Source organism: Camelus ferus, chromosome 5 (assembly GCF_009834535.1).
Source record: "Camelus ferus isolate YT-003-E chromosome 5, BCGSAC_Cfer_1.0, whole genome shotgun sequence".
In the NCBI taxonomy this organism is placed as follows: domain Eukaryota; kingdom Metazoa; phylum Chordata; class Mammalia; order Artiodactyla; family Camelidae; genus Camelus; species Camelus ferus.
Window position 1 is genome coordinate 77,288,749 of NC_045700.1, and position 23,713 is coordinate 77,312,461.

The 23,713-nt window shown below is 37.6% G+C and overlaps 1 protein-coding gene and 1 long non-coding RNA gene across 2 annotated transcripts in view; both read left to right on the forward strand.

The window, feature by feature from the left end:
- Nucleotides 1-23,713, forward strand: part of TMEFF2 (transmembrane protein with EGF like and two follistatin like domains 2) — a 223,558-nt gene that overhangs the window by 130,185 nt on the left and 69,660 nt on the right. The window lies entirely within an intron of this gene.
- LOC116663758 lies at nt 1,685-23,635 on the forward strand. Its single transcript, XR_004320081.1, has 3 exons — nt 1,685-2,096; nt 22,390-22,397; nt 23,625-23,635. It is a non-coding gene; the product is annotated as an uncharacterized LOC116663758 (long non-coding RNA).

A 23,713-nucleotide genomic window follows, 5' to 3' on the forward strand; every position in this document is an offset into this window, starting at 1 on the left:
TTTGGACATATGTTTTTATTTCTCTTGGGTATATACCTAGGAGTAGATTTGCTAGTCAAATGGTAACCTCATGATTTACTTTTTGAGGCACTGCCAAACAGGTTCCCAAAGTGGCTGCACCATTTATGTTTCCACCAGCAGTGTATAAGGATCCAAATTTCTCCACATCCTTGTCAACACTTACTACTACCATCTTTTTGAATAATACAATCCAAGTGGAGATAAAGTGGTACCTGATTGTGGTTCTGAATGACATTTTCCAGGTGGCTAATGATGTTGCTCCTCTTTTCATGTGCTGTATGGTTGGTTTACAGTGTTGTATTAGTTTCTGGTGTACAGCATGGTGATTCAGTTATACACATTTTTTTTTCATATTCTTTTCATTATAGGTTATTACAAGATATTGAATATAGTTCCCTGTTCTGTACAGTAGGACCTTGTTGTTTATCTATCTTATATAGAGTAGTTTGTATCTGCTAATCCCAAACTCCTAATTTATCCCTCCCTTCTCATTCCCCTTCAGTAACTATAAGTTTGTTTTAAATGTCTGTGAGTCTGTTTCTGTTTTGTAAATAAGTTCACTTGTATCATTTTTTAGAATCCACATATAAGTGATATATATTTGTCTTTGTCTGATTTCACTTAGTATGATAATCTCTAGGTCCATCCAAGTTGCTACAAATGGCATTTCATTCTTTTTAATGGTTAAGTAGTATTCCATTATATATATATACACACACACATCTTCTTAATCCAGTCATCTGTCAGTGGACATTTAGATTGCTTCCATGTCTTGGCTACCGTAAATAGTGCTGCTATGAACATTGGCTTGCATGTATCTTTTCGAATTAGAGTTTCCTCTGGACATACGCCCAGCAGTGGGATTGCTAGATCATATGGTAACTCTATTTTTAGTTTTTTAAGGAATCACCATACAATTTCCCACAGTGGCTACAGCAAACTACATTCCCACCAACTGTGTAGGAGGGATCCCTTTTCTCCACAGCCTCTCCAGCATTTATTGTTTGTGGACTTTTTAATGATGGCCATTCTGACCGGTGTGAAGTGATACCCAATTGTAGTTTTGATTTGCATTTCTCTGATAATAAGCAATATTGAGCATCATAAAAGTTTTCTTTTTAATTGTAGGTATAAGCCTCTTACCAAATATATATATGCAAATAGTTTCTACATTCTGTGGAGTTGTATTTTCACTTTTGTGGTAATATCTTTCAAAACACAAAAGTTTTTAATTTTGATGAATTTCAGTTCATCTGTCTTTTCTTTTGTCACTTGTGTTTTCAGTGTCACAACTAGGAAGACTTTGCTTAACCCAAGGTCACAAAGATCTACTCCTATATTTTCTCCCATGGGATTTATAGTTTTAGCTCTTTTTTTGCTCTCTGACCATTTTAAATTAACTTTCTTTTAATATGGAGAGAGGAAGAGGTCCAGAATCATTTTATATGTAGATAACCAATTGTTCCAGCACTATTTATTGAAAAGATTACCTTTCTCCATTGAATTTTCTTGATACCCTTGTAGAAAATCAATTGACCTTATACATGAGGGTTTATTTTTGAACTCTCACTCTATTCCATTGATGTATATGTTTACCCTTATGCCAGAGCAAACTCCATTTTCTCACAGATAAAACATGGCAAATAAGGGTTTTAGTCGAGATAATCTCCATGCTTCTTTTGAATTCAAACGTCATCTAAGATAGGAGCAGAATTACTGTGCACTATAGAGACCTACTCGGCAAACACTCCTAATGGCCCTGGTGGCATTGTTCCTTCTTCCTTTTTGAACTAAAATTTTCACCATCAGTTTTAAATTTAAAAAGATGGCCTATTGTGTCCAGAAGGTAGTATTTACAGCCCAGTATGTTAATCCTCATACAGAAATTAACAGAAAAATAATTTCATACTGGCTAATCATTCTTTAGAAAACACAGAAAATAGAAGGTTCTTCAAAGGATGTGAAGCAATGGTGGCAAAAAGTAAGAATACAATGAAGCTGTTCAAAGAAGAGAAAAAATTCAAGAATTGAATAATAAAGCAATGTTGAACAGAAGGAAGAAGGAGAAAGATAGGGTAGAAAAAAATAATTTTAAAGAAAAATCAAACCCAGAGAAGCTGCTACAATTAATCAAAAACTCTAACTCTGAGTACCCTTAATTCAAGATAAGAAAGAAAAGGAATAACTCAATGGTGTAATTAGAAAAGGCAACTAGTTCATCAAGAGACACTTTAACAAGTTCTGAACTCTACAAGAATTTATACTATATGACTTTAATAACATTTTGAATGAAATAAAAGACAGCATCCTTGATAACTCCCTCATAAATTATACAAAATTCTTATAGTGGATCTTAATGTAATAAATTTATGATACAATTCTAAGGATGTGAGATGACCTCTGTAGGGGTGATTCTCTGTGAGACTGAATAATGATATCCAGATATGTCATTGTTACAGTATCTGACTCAGGACAGAGTTAAAACAAGAGGAACAGATGGCAAATATATTTGTTAGTCTTTTACTCTTAATTATTGTTATCTCAGCCAGAGATTAGGCTCCTAAAATATTTCATGTTGGTCTTTAGGATTATAATTTCCATGTACAGAAACTAAGCGGTTGTTGAGAGAGAAATAATTCGTTCCTGGAGCAGAGTAGGGAAGAGTGCCAGGTCTCAAGATGGCCCTAGAACAGTGTTTCCCGAGCTGTTCTCTGACTTATTCCAAGCCATTTATAAGCAAATTAGAAATCAGATGACTTGATTTGTGACAATGAAGTATCATTTCCTTATATTTTTTTTTTGGTAAATATTTCATTTTACTATTAATTAAGAATGAAATGTGGTTGTTATATGTTTGTGCAAAATGGGAAAACACTGATCAGATTTTGATGATAAATATCTTTGCTTTGATCATAATTAGTCAAATGATTAAAAAGCAGAAATGAGAAGCAAAGATAAAAATATGCAAAACAATAGCAATAAATCATAATACAGAGCCTAACAATGACGGTTATGGGTTTTGTGACTTAGAGATAAGACTTCCTGCTATCTATTCTGCTCTATTTTTAGTCAGGTAATCAATAAACAACCAATAATTTGCTAGATATATTTGACTATATGTATTTCTTATTAGTCTAATCAAGCTTCTGAGAATTTTAACCCATTTATTCACTGGTTGAATCTTTTCCCCCCAATTTTTGTTTGCCCCACACCAAAGTCTAGCTCAAATTAATATCTTGCACTGCAGAGTTAAATCAGGAGCGAGAAGAAATCTTTGCACTAAGAGTGAAACAACACATGGTAGCAAAGCACAGTGCACAAGGGAGCAGGCTTGCAATTTTTTTTAATGGAGTTTAGTTTAACTTAATTTGTGCCGCCTACAACACTGGCTAATAGGTTTGGTGTAGAGCCACTGTGGATATTAAGAACTATAACCCACAAAGTTACTGGTCAAGAAAGCTTTCTTTTCAACAAGAAATAGTACAACGAACACAGGTGTCTTAAGTATGGAGAACTTGTGTCAGCACGAGCTAGGATAGTTAGGTTTGAAAGGTTTGAGAGAATAACTTTAAAATAACAACTAAGAGTAGTGAGCACTTACTCTGTGCCCTGCACTCGTCTGCGGACTTCACACTCATGAATTTATTTAACCTTCTAGCCTACAAGTCAGGTACTAGGCCTATTCCAGCTTTAAATACAATGGAATGAAGGAGTAGAAGCATAAAGGTGTTAAGTAACTTATCTAAAGTTGACCCTTGACTATTCAGAGTCAAAGTCAAGATTGAGCCCAGAGGGCATGGTTCTACTTTGTAAATATTGTGCTCCAGAAAACTTGGGGCACAGTGGAGAACTTGCAAGACTCAGAAATGTTTTCCAGGTATAGAGAAGGGAGAGAAGTTTCTTGGGGTAACGAAGAAAGGTGTGCTTAATTAACATGGAAGTCAAGTGCACCATCTCACTTAATTCTTGACAAAACTATGGTGAGTTAGGTATTCTTTTCCTCCATTTATACAGAGACGAGAACTAAGTTTTGGGAAGGTAAATAATATGTCAAGTGTATGTTGCTAGGTAGAGGCAATCCTTGAATTCAACCTCAGGTTTTTCTAAGATAATTCCAAGGTCCATGTGCTTTTCAGTGCTTAATACTACAGGGTAGATGTTAAGGAGAATAAGGTAGTTAAAGAAACTGTCCTTTCAGGGGAAAGAATAGCTTATGACTGAGATTGTGTATAGTAACTGAAGAGCTGGAAAAGTACCTGTAACTAAATGACAGAAGACTCAGTTGTCAAGTGTATCAGTTAGAGTAAGTAACACTAAGCACTGAAATAGATAAGGGCTAAATTCTTAGAGGTATAATACACACTTGCGTACGCACACATGCGCAAACACACACACATTTCTTGCTCTCATCACAGTTCAAAACCAATGTTCCTAATCTTACACATGGTCTTTTAGAAACCACATCTCTTTCCACATCATGGGCCTGACATGCCCTAAATCACTAAGGTCCTATTCATTTACTTAGTAGAAAACGGAAAAGAAGGAAAGATCATACATGGTAGATTTTAACCGGCCAGTCTTGGAAGTGGCATTCCTCACTTCCACATACATCCCTCTGGCCAGAACATTCATTACATGATAAAAGTAGCATTAAGAAGAAAGAACCTGGCGATGAAGTTTGGTAACGGTCACTGGAAGAGAAACAGAGAGACTGGAGCCAAGGAAGCTGTACAATAGCAGTAGGTATCTATTTAGAACATATGATATGTCATGCTTTGTCTCAGCCCTGGCAGTAGAGTGCATAGCACAGACCGGGTTCACACCTGGAAAGAGCTTTTAAAATAACAACTAAGCAGTAGTGAGCACTTACTTTGTGCCCTGCACTCATCAACGGGAGGTTCTGGTCCAAGGGGGTGACACGACATCCTAAGAAGAGGAGAGAGGGGATCGGTGACAAATAAACAATTGAGCAAGCAAGATATTTTCAGATGATAAGGTTTTTTTTTAAAAGAAAAAACAAGAGCTCTGAAAAACAGGGTTATGGAAGAAGGGGGTACTATTTAAGATTGAGTATTTAGGTCATGTCTCTCTCAGGATTGCCGTTTGAGTCAAACAGCAAGAAAGAGCCAGCCTTGCCAAGATCTGTAGAAACAGAAGCCTGAGCAAAGAGAACCTCGCTGGTCCAAAGGCACAATAATGCTGACAAGCTTGGTGTGCTGAAGGAACTGACAGAAGATTAGTGTGGCTAGAGCCCAGAAAGTCAGAAAGTCTTAGATGAAATTGAAAAGGGTCATGAAGATTCTAGAAGCCTTTAACAAAGAGTGCCAGTTTTATTCTAAGTATGCTGAGAAGCCTTCAGATGTTTTCATCTGCAAGTATATGAGCAGTCATCACCACTCTCACTCCCTTCCTGGGCCACTCCACAGCATCGCCGTTGCCCCTTCTCCATATCCCAGTGCACTTTCCCTTGTTTCAGTCGTATTAGCAACAAGTTACCAAGCTACCTGTAAGTATGGATATGTGATTTCCTCAACCAGATGTGACACCCCGAGAGCAGAGACTTACAGTTAACATGTGGCTTCCTTGGTAACAAGCGCAGTTCCAACAAAGCACTTAGGTCCTGCATAAGTGCATGAATAAATGAATGACGAATAAATAAATGAAGGAAGTCATGAAAAACAGTTAAAGGAAGAGAGAGCAATATCCCTTTGTGTGCAGAACCTGCAACATGCTTCTCACTTTCCCTATGTCATTTGATCGACCCGAGCACAGCGGGGCACGAGGAAGAGTTTGGTAACTGCACAATTATGAGAAGCAAGAGATTAGAAAAAGAGTCAAAAAGAAATGAAGATTCTGAGACTGAGTGCTTGGAAAAATAATGGAACAACTTTGGAAACGGGGATCAGGAGGTAGAGTCAATTTGGAGGAGGGAAGGGAGGCGGTGAGAGAAAGTTATGTTCTGATTCAGCTGACAAAAGGCAGAACCAAGTGGAACGCCCAGTAGGCAAATAATTAAAGGTTAAGTTGTGTGGTGCAGACAGAAAGAGCTGTGGGAGTCCAGAGAAATCTAATAAAGAAAATGGATTTGAGGCTGAGGAATGAGAATAGACACTAGAGTAGCAAAAAGTTAGACTGCTGGGCAAAGGACACACAATATTTACTGAAAATAATGTGATACTGGAAAGAAAGGACAAACTTAGTAATGGGAAATAGAAAGATATCAGGATGTATTAATTAAGAGGCAATAAATTAGAACTAGACCAAAGAAGAAAAAAACCCAAGGAGCTGCTATCCCCCATTTGTTTAATTAAAAGATAAAATTACTACCCTGCTGCTCACTGAACGTTTCTGACTTCCCACCTCCAGAGTATAGGAAATAAGACCGTGGTACAGATTGTACTTCCTGGATCCCTTGAGGTTGGGAAAGCTCATGTGTCTAATTCCAGACCCTGACCTATGGCTGAACATTTGATTGCCAATGCAAGACTTTGCAGAGTTCTTTCCTCTTTCTGGCATAATAACCAGCACTGGTCAAGTAAGAGCCTACTTCATCATCCTGGGTCCTTGCATGACTTGCAACATGAACAGAAAATAGATATGTGTTGTTTTCAGCCACTGAGATGTAGAGGTTGTTTATTGATGCAGCATGACATCATATCCTGATTGGTGGATCCAACATTAGTAAGAAAAGACAGCTTTGGAGTGAGATTGACCCTTGACCAGAAACAGTGGATAAACTGAGTCAGTAAAGAAGTCAGAGATAAACAGTTGGCAGATAACTGACTGCTATGGTGTGAATGTTTGCATCCCCCTGCAAAATTCATATGTTGAAACCTAACCCCCAAGGTGGTGGTGTTAGAAAGTGGGGGCCATTGGAGATGATTAGATCATCCAAGTGGAGCCTTCATGAATGGGAGTAGTGTCCTAATCAAAGAGACTCCAGAGAGTTAGCACGCCAATTCCACCATGTGAAGTTACAGCAAAAGGACAGCTGTCTGTGAGAGTGGCTCTCACCAGACACCAGGTCTGCTAGTTCCATGATCTTGGAGTTCCCAGCCCCTAGAATTGTGAGAAATAAATTTCTGTTGTTTACGAGCCACCCATTTTGACTATTGACTAAACCCACGACTATGACATTGACCGAGCTTCTAACAGGCTTATTTTGAAGGCCTTGTAATGGGGTGGCCCTGGAAATGCATCCACATTCACCGACCCATCTATCCATCCAGTAAAAGGTAGAGCAGGCCCTCTCCTTAAGGGAGACTTCAGCTTCTCTGCCTGCTGGCTGTGCCCCCCCCCCCCCCACTGCCGCCTCTTCACAGCTAACATGAACTAGGCTGCCTTACCTGAGGATCAAAAAGTTGAGAGGACACTTAGTGGTGCTGACAGATCTCCAGCTCCACAATGCCTGTGACAAAGGGGAAAAACAGAACCAGAGAAAATCAGAACCAAAAGTATGAAGTAGAAGGATTTACGAACATGGAGAACAAAATGCTTGATTGGCTCCTTACAAGAAGGATATATTTAGGAAAATAAAACCAAGCATACAAGAATAAAGCAGAAATTGATTTTCCATATGAGGCTTACAAATATAGTGACTAGTTAAAAAAAGAGAGAGAGATGCAATAGGCAACATATTAGTGAATTTTTTCCCACAAAGGGATGATGATGGAAGGGCAAGGAAATGAATATCTTTGTTAGCTCAATCTTCAACTACTTGTAGGGACCTAATTTTATTTTTATAAATTTTATTTTTTTTAAAATTGTATTTATTTTGTTTGGGGGGGGTAATTAGGTTTTTATTTCTTTCTTTGTTTGTTTGTTTATTTGTTTGTTTGTTTATTTAATGTAGGTACTGGGGAGTGAACCAGGACCTCGTGCATGCTAAGCACACACTCTACCAATGAGCTACACCACCTCCCCCTTCCACCGTAGTGACCTAATTTTATTTTATTTGTTTATTTTTTTTAACATTTTTTATTGAGTAATAGTCATTTTACAATGTTGTGTCAAATTCAAGTGTAGAGCACAATTTTTCAGTTATACATGAACATACATATATTCATTGTCCATAGTGACCTAATTTTAAATTGAAGAATTATGCTTAAAACTGTATTTGAGATAGTGTTTTTAATATTTTAGGTGGAATTCTAAGATTCATCGTGGAATTTAAATAAGAAACATTAATCAGTTTTTATTTATTTTTAACACTCAACATAATGTTTTAAAAAAGAAAACTTTTTTTTTCCTTTTAAAGGAAGAAAGCGGAACAAACTGGTAAGACTCATTCTGTTAGCGAATTTGTTTCACAAGAAGAGAATTCTCACTGCCTAACAAAAAGGCCCACCAGGGGAGATGCTCAATTTGCTGTTCAGTTGTACCTAAATCAGATGTGTGATCATCACACTGTATCAAAGCCAGAGTCTAACAAATCATTCTCACTTTACTCATTAGCCAGGAACCAAGAGTTCAAACCCTGAAGACCATATTTTAATAGATCAAGACATGCTTTGATGGATCAAGGGATGGATAGATAGGTGGGTGGGTGGATGGATGGACAGATGGACAAGTGGGATAGATTTATATAATGAAGTAGCTTGGTGTCTTGAGAGATCATAGACATTGTGTGAAAAAGCCTGAACAAAGGGCTCTTTTGCTAAAAGCAGTCTAATTAAGAGTTCAGAAGTCAGGCTGCCTGAGCCTAAATTTTGGTGTCACCGTTTGCTCCTACATGGCCTTCAGCAAGTTCCTTAACGTCTCATCCATATAAGGAGAATTTGAACATCTATTTTATGAGGGTGTTTAGAAGATACATAATAACTGTTGTCATTAACCTCAGTTTTCTTTGAATTTCTTATTTAAAAATGTATATCTCAAAAGTGTTTTGTATTGTATTGTATTGTACTGTATTGTACAATTGTATTGTATTGTCTATATTGTAATAATTTATTGTTCAGACTGTGATTTGAAGGAATGTCACTTGTTCTCTCCTCGTTGGTGACCTGAATCATGGTGTCCTAGCTTATCTCAGACATTCTTCATAAGTCTCCAAAGCATCCATTTAAATAGGCTTCAAATCTTAACACTTATTCTACTGAGATGGGGCTAACAGAGGGGGTAAAAAACAATCAAGCCAATTGTTTAGGATTATATAAATGAAATTAATGTTTTTACTTATTTTTTAACACTTCAAACAATAGTGTAGGTGTTAAATCAACTTTTAAAACTGTATAAAAATGTTAAAGAGTTTAACCAAGAAAAATCATACCATCCTGAATTCTTAGGAAAGCTTTTGTTGTTGTTAGAGGGTGAAAAAGAGTTTAATTTATAGTGTAAAACGAATAGCAATTGTTCACAATACTGTGTATTGATTCCTTACTAAACCCAATGCTAAATAGTTTACAGTGCTGATTATGTTTAATATTCAAACGGGCACTATGAGAGTTACTATCCTCATTTTTCCAAAAAGGAGACTGAGGCTTAAAGGGTTACAACGTACCTTTCCATCACTGCACATGACTAATAAGCGAAGTGAAGCAGGATCTAAACATAGGCAGTCTGGGTGCAGAGCCCAGGCTCCTTACCACTCCGCTAAATTGCCTTTCAAATAATCATAGTATGTTAAATCCATCCGGCTGGGACCTTGGAGATCATATAATCCTGTCTCTTTGTATCACTGCTTGTAAATGTAAAGCAGAGAGAAGTTAAACGATCTGCCCAAGGTTATACACTTCCGCCTTTTCCTCAACATATTACACTCTCATTTGAAACTCATTTCTAGGATTTATACAAACTAATGGCATAGTCATGACATTTTTTTGATTGCCCAATTGAATGCCCAATAAAAGAATCATTTCATCTTGTTTTTCCATCTCATGCCCATGAATGAAATGGAAAAACGTGTTGCAAAGCCAAGAGTCCTTATCTTCACTAATAGTCTGCTTTTTCATAGAAGGAAGAAAACCACCCTTAGGCTGAGTCTGATTTAAATGATATAAGTGTGTGGTCAATTTCTTTGTGAAGAACATCTCTCAGGCATTAAGGAAAAAGATATCCTGACCGACTTTCTAAATCATGTAACTTTAACTTACGCTCAACACATGACTTTAAGAAAAGTATAATCTTTCTTACACCACTAGCATTATATATTTCATATGATCTTCCATGGCACTTGGCTACAGTTCCAGCTAGAAAACCAATGGGGTTAAAAGTGATTTGCTTTTTCACTAGAAAAGTTGATTTTATTTTTAACTGTTAATTTTTTTGTTTGATCAGTTTTTACTCTTGCTTTATTCAGACATCAGAAGAGAAGTTTACAAGTATGTATAGTTATCTGAATGATAATCTGATTTCAAAATTTAAAAAGGGTGCCTTCTACCTTTTTACAAAGTCAGAAAGCAAGAACAACTCTGGATCATTTTCCTTGAGAACTACATACCATGACTGAACACAATTCAAAATTCCATCCATTAGATAAAATTGCTGTTAAAAGTTCTACGCAAGAGCTTATTCCGGACTTTTACATAATGAGCTCCTTCACTAATTTTGTGACCTTAAATAAATGAGTTACTTGACCTCTCTAATCCCCTGTAAAGAGGGAGAGATAACTATCTACCATAATATTTTTCTAAGAGTTAGATGCTCAGATGTATATAGAATGTTTAAGACAATCCTTGTTACCCCATAAATACCTGGTGTTATCTTTGTGAGTTCAGTGTCTAATTACAACACCTTCATCCAGTCCTGAGGCTTCAATTGCCACCTTTAGGCATATGACGGACAAATATTTTTGCAGCCCTGACTCTCATGCACCAAGTACTTGTTCACTCCTTTAACACATATTTATCGAGTATCTACTAAGTGTTGGGCATCAGTCTAGGTGCCGGAGTTACAGAAGTGAACAAGACAGATGAAAAGTTCCAGGATTGAACTTACTTCCTATTAGGAAAACATGATAAATCAGTAAACATATATGCAGTTTATTAGGTAAGTGCTCAGGTTAAAAAACATAAAGAGCACAAAAGTAACATAGGATTTATTAAGATGTTTTAGACAAGTGTTAAAGAAATGGGGCTTGAATATTACAATTTTAGATGGAGTGATTAAGAAAGGCTTTCCTAAGGGGTACCAATTTAGTAAAAGTGTGAAGGATGTGAGGAGGCAAGCCCTATGGATATCAGATCAGTTCTGTCCTACATCACAACCATTTGTTGAGCACCAACCATATACCCTGTATTTTAGGTATCTCCTTCACGCCATGTGTCCAAATTTAACCCATCATCTCCCCTCCCATACCTACTACATCTGCAGTGTTTCTGGCACCACTGTTCTTCTAACCACCCAGGCGGGCAGTTAACTGTGTCACAGCTAATGCTTGTTTTCCATTCCCCCCATCTGCACACACCAGTGTCCATCTACTCAGCAGCCACGTCCCTCAAAATTTACTTCCACAATTCTTTCATGTCTCTTCTGTTCGTTTCTGTTCCTGTTCATACAGTGTATTTCAGACCCATGTTACCTTTGCCTGGACTATTTTAATAGCCACCTAGCTGGTGCCTCAAAGTCCAATCGATGGCAGTCCATTCATTCTCCATAGACATCAATGGGCTTGCCAGTTCACAGTTCCAAAATCTTCAACAACGCAGTGACTCAACAGTATCCAGGCTCGGGGGCATCTCACTCAGATTCCCTCGGCCTTCCCGTCAATGAAGCAGGGTGGATACAGCGTCATATTCTTTCAGCACAACACCCAAGGGCAGAAAGGAGCAAGGCTCTGTCTTAATGAAAACTTACACATTGCCATGGCCACCCACAATAGCAGACTTCTTTTTATTGCCCCAATTGTGTCCTGTGTTTGCACTTACAACAATCATGGGAAAAGAGAGGACCAGTCAATATGCACCTTCTCTCAGGACACAAGCTTCCACTCCTGGGATAAAATCAGGGGTTCGTTAGCAAGGAAGGAGAGCAGGAATGGCTTTTGGATTGACAATTAGTGATTTCTGCCAAACCCTCTGCTGAATAAACTAGTAAGTATGATATTCAAGCCTTCTGAGATCTACTTTCCTGAGACATTTCCTTCTGCAGAATGCTTTAGCCAACATGTGTTCTGAAATCTTCCATCTCCATGCCTTCGATCAGCTGCTCTCAATGTGTGGTCCAGGGACTAAGACACCTGTTTGCCTTTTTCATTCTCATTTTCACACAAATGTACAGTGGGGTTTTCCAGAGGCTACTTGATACGTGTTATCCAACAGTTTCAATGCAGAAGTAGGCATTAGAATTTAGCTTTCTTCTATTAACCCAAACACCAAAGGAATTTTCAAAAATGTACACATTGCCAGTCTTCTCACTGAATTTATTTTTAGAAAACATCGATTTTGATAAAAATATGTTAATGTCAACATGTAATGCATCTATTATTGTCTTTAAGTGAATTAAATACAAATTTTTAAATGCCCCAGTTTTAGTTTCTACTATGGTAAATATCTATAGATATAATTTGCAGAAATAAAAGCTCTTTGAGGTCCTCAATATTTTTTAAGATTATAAAGGGTCCTTGGGATCAAAAGGCTTGAGAAGTGATACCCAGCCTAGATTACAGAGTCTTCTCTACCTGTAATACCATTTCCTCCATCACTAAATGCTTATCACAAAGAGTCCTTAGATGTAAGCTCCTATTCCACAGAGTCCCAATGCATTTGTTTTCTACTGCTGCAAAAGGAATGACCCTCAAATTTATCAGCTTAAGACAATAACATTTATTACCTCATAGCTTGTGTTGGTCAGGAATGTGAATGTGGCTTGGCCATGTGCTTCTGACTCAGGGTCTCTCCCAAGTCTGCAGTCAGGATGTCAGCTGGGGCTGCAGTCACCTCAAGGCTCAACCAGGGAAAGATGACATCCACGTTGTCTTTATGCAACTCATGTGACTGCTGATAAGACACCGGTCCTTCTTGGCTCTTGTCTACAGTCTCTTCCAAAATGTTGGCTTGAGGGGGAGGGTATAGCTCAGTGCCTAGCATGCATGAGGTCCTAGGGCCAATCCCCAGTACCTCCATTAAAAGATAAATAAATACAGAACCTAGCTTACAGATATAGAAAACAAACTTATGGTTACCAGGGGTTAAAGGGGGTAGGAAGGGATAAATTGGGAGTTCAAAAATTGCATCTCTTGGGAAGTGATGGAAATGTTAGCTATCTTGACTGTGGTAGTGGTTTCACTGGTGTATACATCCGTCAAAGTGCATCAAAGTGCACATATGAAATATGTAGAGTTTACTGCACAGAAACCATACCACACTAAAATTTAAAAATAAATAAATAAGCAGATCTCATTACCTCCCCCTCAACAACAACAATAAAACAAAAACAAAATGCTGGCTTGCTTTCTACCTCAACCTATGTGAAAGATTCCACACAGAAGGAGAAAGAAGGAGTTTGAAGCCAGAGCATTTTTATAGCCTAATCTTCGAAGTGATATCTCATTATCATGAGCTGCTGTTTGTGGGGCCCAGTACAGAAGGAAAACGTAAAGTCCCTGGTTAAAAAATAGGGAAAAAGTTCTATCAAAGGCTTTTTTCCCCTTTCTTCTGTTAGCCTCTTTCATCAGTTGTCATGGTGATTTTTATTTGCTCTGTCTTTCTGAATAGAGAAAGATTAAAATTTTTAATTATTAGTATGAATTTTACTGTTCATTTCTCTATTGTACAAAGCCAGCTTTCAATGCAAATGGAAGAACATTAAATATGTGTACAGAATCACTACACAATCAGTCGCTCTTTGTAGCTCGTGTATGCACATACATTTTGTTCTTACCAGAACAATAGAAATCGTTGCATGAAACTAACTCAACTGATTTATTTCATGGCTTGATATTCACACACTCTACCAACCATCTCTCCCTTCAGTTTACCGATGAGTACACAAGAACTGGAAGGAAAAGGAACTATGGGTTGATCATTTCCTTTCCTACTAAGTTATCATTTTTAGCACAAGCGGCTGATTAATCTAGAAGAGTAACATGAAAAAGATAACCTGATAGATTTCCTTCGTGATTTTTGTTCCTTAGTATGTCATTGCTTTCTTCCTGTGTTCTAAGCAAGCTCTAGTTTGAAGGGACAGGACATCTTGTTGGGCTGTCGGGGCTTCCACTTACTCAGTTGTAGAAGCAGCCCGTTTACTTTGTACTTGCTTTGAGTCTCGTGAACTCCTAGGAATCCTAGGTCTACCAGAATCCTGGGGTATTGCGAACACTTGTATAGGAAAGGAGTGGCCAAGAAAGGAGGCAGATACGCATATTGAATCTATCCCTTCTGCTCATGCACACACTCCACCGTGTCACTAGACTTCACTTGTGAAACTCAAAAGATAAAATTTCAAGTTGATGACAACAGAATATTAAACCACATGCAAGGCCCTATGTGGACAAGTCACATGTCCATGAAGCCAGTCCTGCCCATGGCTTTTGCTGTATTAGAGAATTGCTGGATCCAACCCTGACTCAGGGGGAGTGGATTATACAAAGGCATGAATACCCGGAGGCAGGGATTATTAAGGGCTATGTTGAATGCTTCCTGCCTCATTCTATGTCATTTATCTCTTTCAACTTGCTCCTTTCTCTCTTGTACTCTGTGGTTACTTATGTGCATATGATCTTAGGTACTATACCTGACAGTACCCTCCTCAAGGGCAAGGTTCCTCCCTGGTATATATCGTGGCACTCCTTTGTCATATGTGACATGCAACACTTAGCTGGCTCTGAAAACAGGCTTCTGGAATGAGTGAATGGATGAATGAATAAATGATGCAGTGGAAGTCTGATTTATATTCTGGTGAGTGGTCTTTGGGAAAAACAATCCATGTAAGAAACTGACCTTCATATTTTCCTCAGATGTTGCCAGATCTGAGGACTGACTGCCTTTATGATTTCAGATTTCTATCTTTCCACAAACCACATATGCTGATGTCTCTTTTAATCCCCTTGCCATAAACTGTCCTCTCTTCAAGCATAGGTTCTTTCTGACCTCTAAAAAATCTGATTTAGGTTATTGTCATGAGTGAATCATCGTACTTGAGAAGAGAATTAATGATACAAAGGGCAGCTGGAGCATATCTGGAGAAACTGTTCCATTAGCATTTACATTTTTATTTTGGGCTGCATCAAAATGGCAGGGGAGCTACGCCCTTTTAATGGTTCGCACATGTGGTCAGGCATTGTGTGAGCAAATAATGCTTCCCAGAGCTTGTATTCAATTTTCAGAAAAAGAAAATAAAAATGAGCAGAAGCCTTTGTAGATCTAAGCATTTTCTTCAGTTTTCTTCATTGGTCTATCCCACAATGCACACGCTTTCCTTCCAGATCTGTTTCAAGGGTCTTTTATAATGACAGAAGCTAAGTCTTTGTTTCCAGGGAGCAGAATACAAAATGCATCAGTGGGCCATGTAAGAAAAACTATTTTGTCAGTCTTGTTTATGCACTCAAGATAATACCATGTTTAAAAAAAAGAAAGGCTGGACTCAGCCTCTGCCTGTTTATTCAATATAAACAGAAACATCCCTTTTGACGTTGTAAGGACAGGATGTGTGCTAATTTCACCAAGTAAAAGCCACTGCACTTGGACATATAAATCCTTGTCTAGAGCAGCCTTGCTGCCTCACAACATTGTGAAAGTGCACATAAAGGATAAGATGATGATGCGCATCAAATATTAATGTGCATCGACACATAGTCATCTATTATGGCAGCAAAGTGCCCACACTGAGCCGCCTTAGGGAGATGCCTCCCTTCACCTTTGTCTTCACACCTCAGCTCTCCTTCCTCCTCCTGTGTCCAGACAAAATAAAGCCCTCTGTACCCTCACCAGCAGCCCCAGAGAGTTCTGGCAGCCCAGTGGCTGGTGTCTTCATGGTGGCAAATAGAACACCTATTGGCTAATGTGTGATCAAGAGAGGAATGGTCTTTATTGTCTCAGATTCATGATACTGTGAACAGAAGACAAGTGAGAGCCATGCAAGGGGTTGGGGAGGGAAGGGGCGGGCAGGCAGAAGTTCACAACCAAAGTGTATTTATTTCTTCACCGATTTCTTACCAGCATTTCAGCGATGAACGCGTTGTGTTTTTATCACGTTTCAAGTAAGAATGTATGAATCACCAAGCAACAACTCAGCTCTGCAGTTTAGAAATAAGTGTTGGTTAAATAGTTCAGTTGAGTATGTATTTTTCTCTGTACAAAGTGATGAAAGCAAGTGCGCTGCCAGTGGGCTCTGCATTTACTCAGACCCCCCCCCCCACCGCCACCTCCCTGCTGCATAACACACCCCTCCACCAGCACCCGTCCCACATCCTGCTTCGTTTTATACCAGGACCACACCTAGATAGGAAGGAACACTAGGAATCTGCTTACGCATCTCTAAATCTCTTAATTTAAAAGGATACATGCCAAAAATCAAGGTATTGCTTCCAGCCAGATTTTTCTATTACAGAGGCACAACATTGGATCTCTTCCCAAAGAAAACGCAAGTGCTGAATTGTATACCCCAAAATAATACACTGAAGCGAAATTTTGCTTTTCATTACCCAGATAAACATTTCTACCCTTTGTAACTGTGCCTGAGTAGGAGTTTCACCAACTTCTCAGATTCGAACTGTGCTGTTTTCCATGTCTTTCCCATCCAGAAATTTTTTTTCAACAAAAACTCTATATCATAATGAAAGCCCTTCCTGTGTGTTGAATTTCTTCCTCAGATAATTCCTTACCCTGCACCAACTTAACTAGTAACCTCACACTTCCTCATATGCCCATACCTCATCATCCCTGCTCAACAATTCAAAAGCTCAATAGGAATGCTTTAAATTGAAAATTGAATCACCATTAACATTCCAAAAAAGTTGGCATCATTCAAGCAAAATAACCACAGGCACCCTCTCAGTCACCAACTCAATGGCTGATAGAGCTCAAAGTCTAGATTTCTCACTGACTGCCAGCGCAGTTTTCACTAGATCAATTGTTCAGTCCCAGCTGGGTAAACGTCTGATCACCTCCCTTCATCTGGACATTAGTGTATTTCCTTTACATTAGGCAATAGTGTACCTCATTCCTTCCCTCTTTTTTCAGGCCTCTCTGCTGCTCATTAATTTTCTCACAGTCAACCAGCCAGCTCTGGCCCCCTGTGGTTACAGGAAATTATCCATGCAATGAACTTAATTTAGAAAACTCAGCTGCATAAAGAAGTGGCAACATTATTCTTCTCAGAGCCCCATATATGTTTACTTTCATGCTGAAGCCTCGCAATGGTCAGTGACGTAAAAACAGACACTGAATTTAGTCTTTTTGCAGAAGCCACTGGACAACTGATAAACAAATCTGAGGACAGATTTCAAATTAAGTGCTTAAAAAAGTAAAACTGTGACATTCATCTTCCTTATCTTTAGCATGGAAAGGCTCCTATAAGACATTGACCTTATAGTTTGAAAGTATATATTTTAAAACTTGTGTCTTTAATATTAGAAAATATTAAACACAATTTACAATCTGCTAAGCACAATCTATAATGGGTAAATTCTAACCCAAATTTTGAAGTTTTCCTGTAGGATACCTGTTTTAAAGTTCTTTTCAAGAACCACCATTATTCTTCACATGCCTGACACAGCTCTATGGAGTATGACACAAACATAAGAAAGCATTTCACTTTATTTGATACATTTCACAGCTTCTCTTTGATTTTACTCTTGAAAAGACAAGAGCCTACAATATTAATAAATATGCAACAAAATACGAAAGGGTACTCATGATTGTTTTACAGACTGCAACCTTATGCTATATTTAAACTGAAATAATGTGTTGGCTTAATACGCTTGTGTTGACTTAATGCACACTGTAGTAAAATGAACAGCAGAAAGTATCCATAAAATATAATTCAATTTTGGCATTTATGATGAATCAACCATGGAAAAACCTTCATGTATCAGAAATATATTCAAAATTATCCCATGAATAAAGAAATATGGGAATAGTGTGCTTTAGAAATAATAAATACATGTATAAGAGATATTTGACTGTCACAAAGTGTATCTGTGAGCTGGTCATGCTTTGGGCCAAATTCCTCCAGTCTGCAATGTTCTTCCCCAGAATTTCAGAGGAAAGGCTCTATTTAGTGTTAATCCTTCTTGAAAATTCTTTTTAATTACTTTGAAATGTGTGATTATCTTTAATCAATGAGAGTAGCTAGACCTTCCTCCAACAAGTGTAGTCTGTCCCAAATTTGTGTAATCTAAGGATAATGGAAACATCACTAAAAAGGAGATTATAGATGGGGTGGGGGGAAAGATCTCCCATTTTAATATTGTGCCCAACTAGCAAAGCTAATAAAACTTTTCCCTACTAATAAAACAACTAAAAATATAGATGGATGACAGATAGGTAGATAGACACATAGCTATTAAAAAAAAAAAAAAAACAACCTACCAAAACCTGCAGATACTTTACTAACTAAAAAACAAATAAAGCTAGATTTTAAAATGCAGTCCACATCCACCAATTCTCTGCCTGCAGAAACACAGGCTACCCACCCCTATATCCAGCCTGTTTTGAAAACCATAAGGAAAAACCAATCATAAAACTGAGTGGCCTTCTCTGTATAGATCAGTAATGCTTTTGGAGAAAACCAAAATGCTTCTGTCCCCCTCCTGATTCCTATGATCACCTCTCTCAACATGCAGCTAGAGACTGTGGTTCCTAGAATATAATGAGGCAAGAAGAGGAATGTACCTGGTGTTGGTGTAGTTCCCGCAAAAAAAAAAAAAAAAAAAAAAGAAAGTGCCACAGGCAGAGGAGGTGGGGGTATAGAGAGAGTCTGGATTCTGGGCGTATCCATGACTGTTGATTTCCGTGCACTCAATCTATTCAAAGTGTTTCAGAGGAAAAGTGGGAAGGCTGACTGTTTTAGATAAAAGTCTAGACACTGGACATTGGACTGGGAAATATGGCCATCAACCTAGCACTCAGAGGTAGACATGGAAAAGGAGCATATAAATGTGAGAAAGGGCAGGGAATAGGGTAAATCACAAACCACACGCCTTGCAAATTGGCAAACTAGCTTTAGGTAAATCAGGACTTGTTTTTAAGATGGATAAGCAAGCCAAGAAACCAACCAAAAAAATTCCCAACATTATCTCTATTTTTCATACTTTTATAACAGGGAAATCCAGTGTAATACATACTATGCTCATTGGGAGATTCCTACTTCATAGGATTACTATAATGAGATCAAGAATATAATGCATCTTAAAGCATTTAGCTCCTGACAAGTAGTAAACATCCAGTAAAGAGTATTATTATTGATAATAATAAAAAAAGATCATCAAAAACAACTTTCTTGAGTATAAATGAACAGTCCAAAAAGCAACTGAGTGCAGATTAAAAGAAAAAATTCCCAGGCACAATCAATAAATTAGTAAATACCTGCCCTCTCCAGGATGTATCCTGGAAAATATTTTTAGCCATAAAAATAGAAAAAAAAAAAAAAAAAGCAAAACCTCAAAACCTCAGACAAATATATACAAGACAGCTTGTAGAAAGAAACAAGTCACCTACTCTCCTAAAGGGGTCAATAAGAAATAGCGCTACTATGAGTGTTACAGAATTAGGAAGTTTTTATAGTGCTAAGACCTTACGTATTTATGCGAGCTACTGAAGAAGTAAGAAGACTGCTGCCTCTGTATCTGGCGTTGGCACTGACAATGCTGCGAGTCAGCAGGGTCATTGGTCAGGAAGAAAAGCTGAGTATGAGACAAGGAAGACAGCAAGGAACAACTGGGACACACATCTGCCTCCAGCCTCAATGATGTGGGTGATTTGCAGAAGCTGATACTTTGTATTATGGAGCTGCATACCCACTGGGTCAGGACTCAGAGAAGCTGATGGAGGAAAACTAGTGGGAGTTCGAGATGCTGCAGGCTGCACTGCTGCCCCACAACAATGAGTGAGGTAGCAACAGATGGGCAAGAATCGGCGTGGCCTGCAGCTGGTCCTGTGCCCTCGATGGACCTTCACAGTAGAAGGGCTGCCGCTTTGCCTGTGGCTGATTCTTTTGTGGCCCAGAACCAATGCAGGGAAGCAATTTCTGGAAAATGTAGTCCCGGTTTCTGTACCTACAGAGGAACAAAATGAAAATGACCTCAGACTTCTCCTCTGCAAATTTAAATTCCAGAAGACAGGGGGACAATAACATCTAAATTATGAGAAAAATAAGCTATGAGCTAAAGATTTAGTTCCTGTATTCATTTTTTTTCTTGTTTGAAACCTGTCATCTTTAGCTCACACAGATTTTCAAAACACTCTTTAAAAAAAAATTCAAGTTTGCATTTATGTAAACGTTGGTAAACAACTCTAGTTTAATATTTTTTTTATTGAAGTATAGTCAATTTACAATGTGTCCATTTCTGGTGTACAGCATAATGTTTCAGTCATACATATACATACATATGTTCGTTTTCGTATTCTTTTTCATTATGTGTTACTACAAGATATAGGCTGTAGTTTCCTGTGCTATACAGAAGAAACTTGTTTATTTATTTTATATAGAGAGCTGGTATTTCCAAATCCCAAAGTCCCAATTCAAAATATTCTTAGATTTCCCACACTTTCATCTTCCATTGTGCTCTCTCTGTTTGCAGTCCTTTTCCAATGGCTCAGTGTTACTGTAGATGATGCCCCTGGGGACAGTCTCCAGATCTCACACCTTCTACTTGTGTCTTGTCACTCTTAGTTATGGTACATGGAGTCCTGAATCTTGGGTGAATAAAATTTATCTTTCTATCTCTTCTCTTGATTTCATGTTCATCCAAATTCATCCTTTAAATCAGCTCCAAGTATACCAGGGTCCTTTCAATTAAAGGCCCAGGTTTACCACAAAACCGGTAGCTAAGAAGACAGTCTTTAAGTCATCGAAGCTTTGTTCATTAACAAAATTCCAGGCCCTCTTGCGAAATTCCCTTTGTGGTTCCAATTCCTGTCCTGCTTTTCTTCATCTGATTCCTAAACTTTCTCAGTTTCAGTCACCGTATTTACCCCACAAATTATATGTGTCTGTAATATATATGCTTGTTTTTGTTTTTATGCTACTTAAATCATTTAACTTAATGTATAATTTAAATACTGAATTTTAGGAAGAAAACAACTAGCAGGTTCGTTCCCTTCGAAGTAAAATTAACGGGATACATCAGCAAGATACCACAAATTAAATCTCCTCTTTTTAAAACAACAACAACAAAAAGAATACAGAGTATAAATCAATTCTGTATGATCTTTGCAATAGAACTTTGTGTAACACTAGGCCTTAGCTCTCTCTTTGGTGTCATCTGGGAGCTGTGTGTAATCTTCTCACCAAGGTTCAAACAGTTGTGACTGCCCATTGTAAACAAATGACAAATTCAGTTGCGTTTTCTACTTAGTAAGTTAAATTAACAAAAATATTCCTAAAATATTTATATCCTCCAAGCTAGCTACCCTGGCTAATCAGCCCAGAGTCCCCAGGCCTTATCTGCTGCTCCCACTGGGGTTGACCCGGCTGCCAGGAAAGGACTCGCACTCCATGACCCTGCCCACTTGGAGCAGACCCCCAGGAGGCCTCATTTAATCTTTTTTTCAGACCAGATTTTTAGAAACACTATTGTGAAAGAGAATTTATGGTATATTTGCTAGCTGATCAACAGAGGATAAGAACTGCTGAGTCTGCTTTGAAAAATGATAGTTCTCTGGGCAACCCAAAGATTTCCTCAGTCTTATTCTTCACCTTTTCCCTTAGACTCTCATTTTTCTTGTTCTTCAAATTTTTCCCCCTTAATTTCTTAAAGGGGCAAAGAATTCTGGAATCTTCAATAATCAAAATTCCTTTTTCTCCCTTTGACATCCTGCTTCAGTCTCTTTCTTCTATGAGTCCTGTGATCGGTCCTCTTGGAAAGTGACTGGTAAAATAAAGGGAAGTTGAGTAAGTAATCCCAGATTGGGATTAGTGCAATCATTTAGAAAGAAAGCCAGCACCTGTGTTTGGAAAGATACAGTCTCTCTTTAAGATACTAATGAGAAGATGTACTCTTGAACTTTTTAAAATGCTTTTTCAACAACTTGAAATGATCAGAAAATAAAAAGACAAATGCTAAAAATACTGTTTAATAGATAAAGTATAGCTGAGTATTACACATTTGAGAGGTCATTCTAAAATGAAACAGAAGTTAAAAAATAAAACAAGAGATTTATTTTGCTCTTAAAGTGTCAGCATACAATTCAATATGCTGTTGAGAACACAGTAATGGTCCCAAGTCAAATGAAGGTTATGCTATAATTAATACTCTGAATTGTTAAGGAGAAGCAAAGGTGAAGTAAAATGCTTTTATTATTATTTTTGTTGAAATCTTATTAAAAACTTTTAATGGAGTGCAAACTAGAGACCATCTTTAAAGTCTCGAGTTAGATTAGATGTGTAGCCATTAACAGTGTCACTTAACATAAAGCTTTTTGAAAATAACTATCACAACATAGACATGGGCTGACATTGTTTTCTATCTTCGTTGTGTTTTCTTTGCTATTTCAGAGAAAATTTAGAGCCTAAACAATATAAAGTGTGATTATCAGACTTAATCTTGCTTCTGAAATATACCTGAAAATCTCTGGATTATAATTTACACTCAAAAAATTAAAACTAATAAATAATTTAGCATTTTAATTCAGTGGTTCTCAGTTGTACTTAAATGCTCAAGCACTTAAGAATTATGACACTCTTTGCAGATTTTCATGGAATAATGATATTTTAATTGAGTTGAAAGAATTAAGAGGAAATTCACCTGCAGAAATATGACAGTTTTTATATGCATGCAAGTCTCTGCACATAAAAAGTAATGATTCATAACACATATTTGAGAATACATACAAGGCTTGTCTCATTTCTTATGTGCTCTTGGTTCATTCATTTTGTCATCTGATAGCAGCACATGCCACTAGACAAACTGAAGAACAAATGAAACTAAAAAAGGCGTGTTGGCGGTGGTGGGGGCGCGTGGGAGAGAAATTTACAAAACAGAAAAAAATCTTCTGTTTTTCTTAAGGAATTGGGAAAAAAAGCTGTTATTATGTTATTTTAGTGGCAGAACATCTTGATTGAGCTCCCAACAGAATTGTTTCCTAGAAGCATAGTATGAAACCTACTATTTTAGTGTGTATTTGTTCAGACACATTTCCAAAAGGGAACACTTTATATGAGCAAGCAAAAATAGCCTAATCACACCAAGTTTCTTCACATTATGAAAAGTGAAGGCCTTAAAAATAATTCTCATCATGCAAAACCAATTCTCCATGTAATATTCTGATCATTTTAGCACAGTTTAGGTATTATTCTAATTATTTAATTAACCTGCCTGCCTATTGAATCACCATCTAACACTTCTTGCTGCCTTTTTATTCTTAGCAAAGAAAGATGTGCAAACTTCAATATAGATATACTGTCATAAAAAGCCAAGGCAAAATACAAGGACCCTGAAGAGAAAAAAACAAAGGCAATATTTATAAATGCAATATCTTGTGCATGGTATAATTATCATTTCGGAGGAAGGAAGCAATTCTGAAAACAAATTTTCAAAGCTATTTTTACACTAATATTATTTTTTGTAAATGTACAGCCATTATGGTAAAGTTAT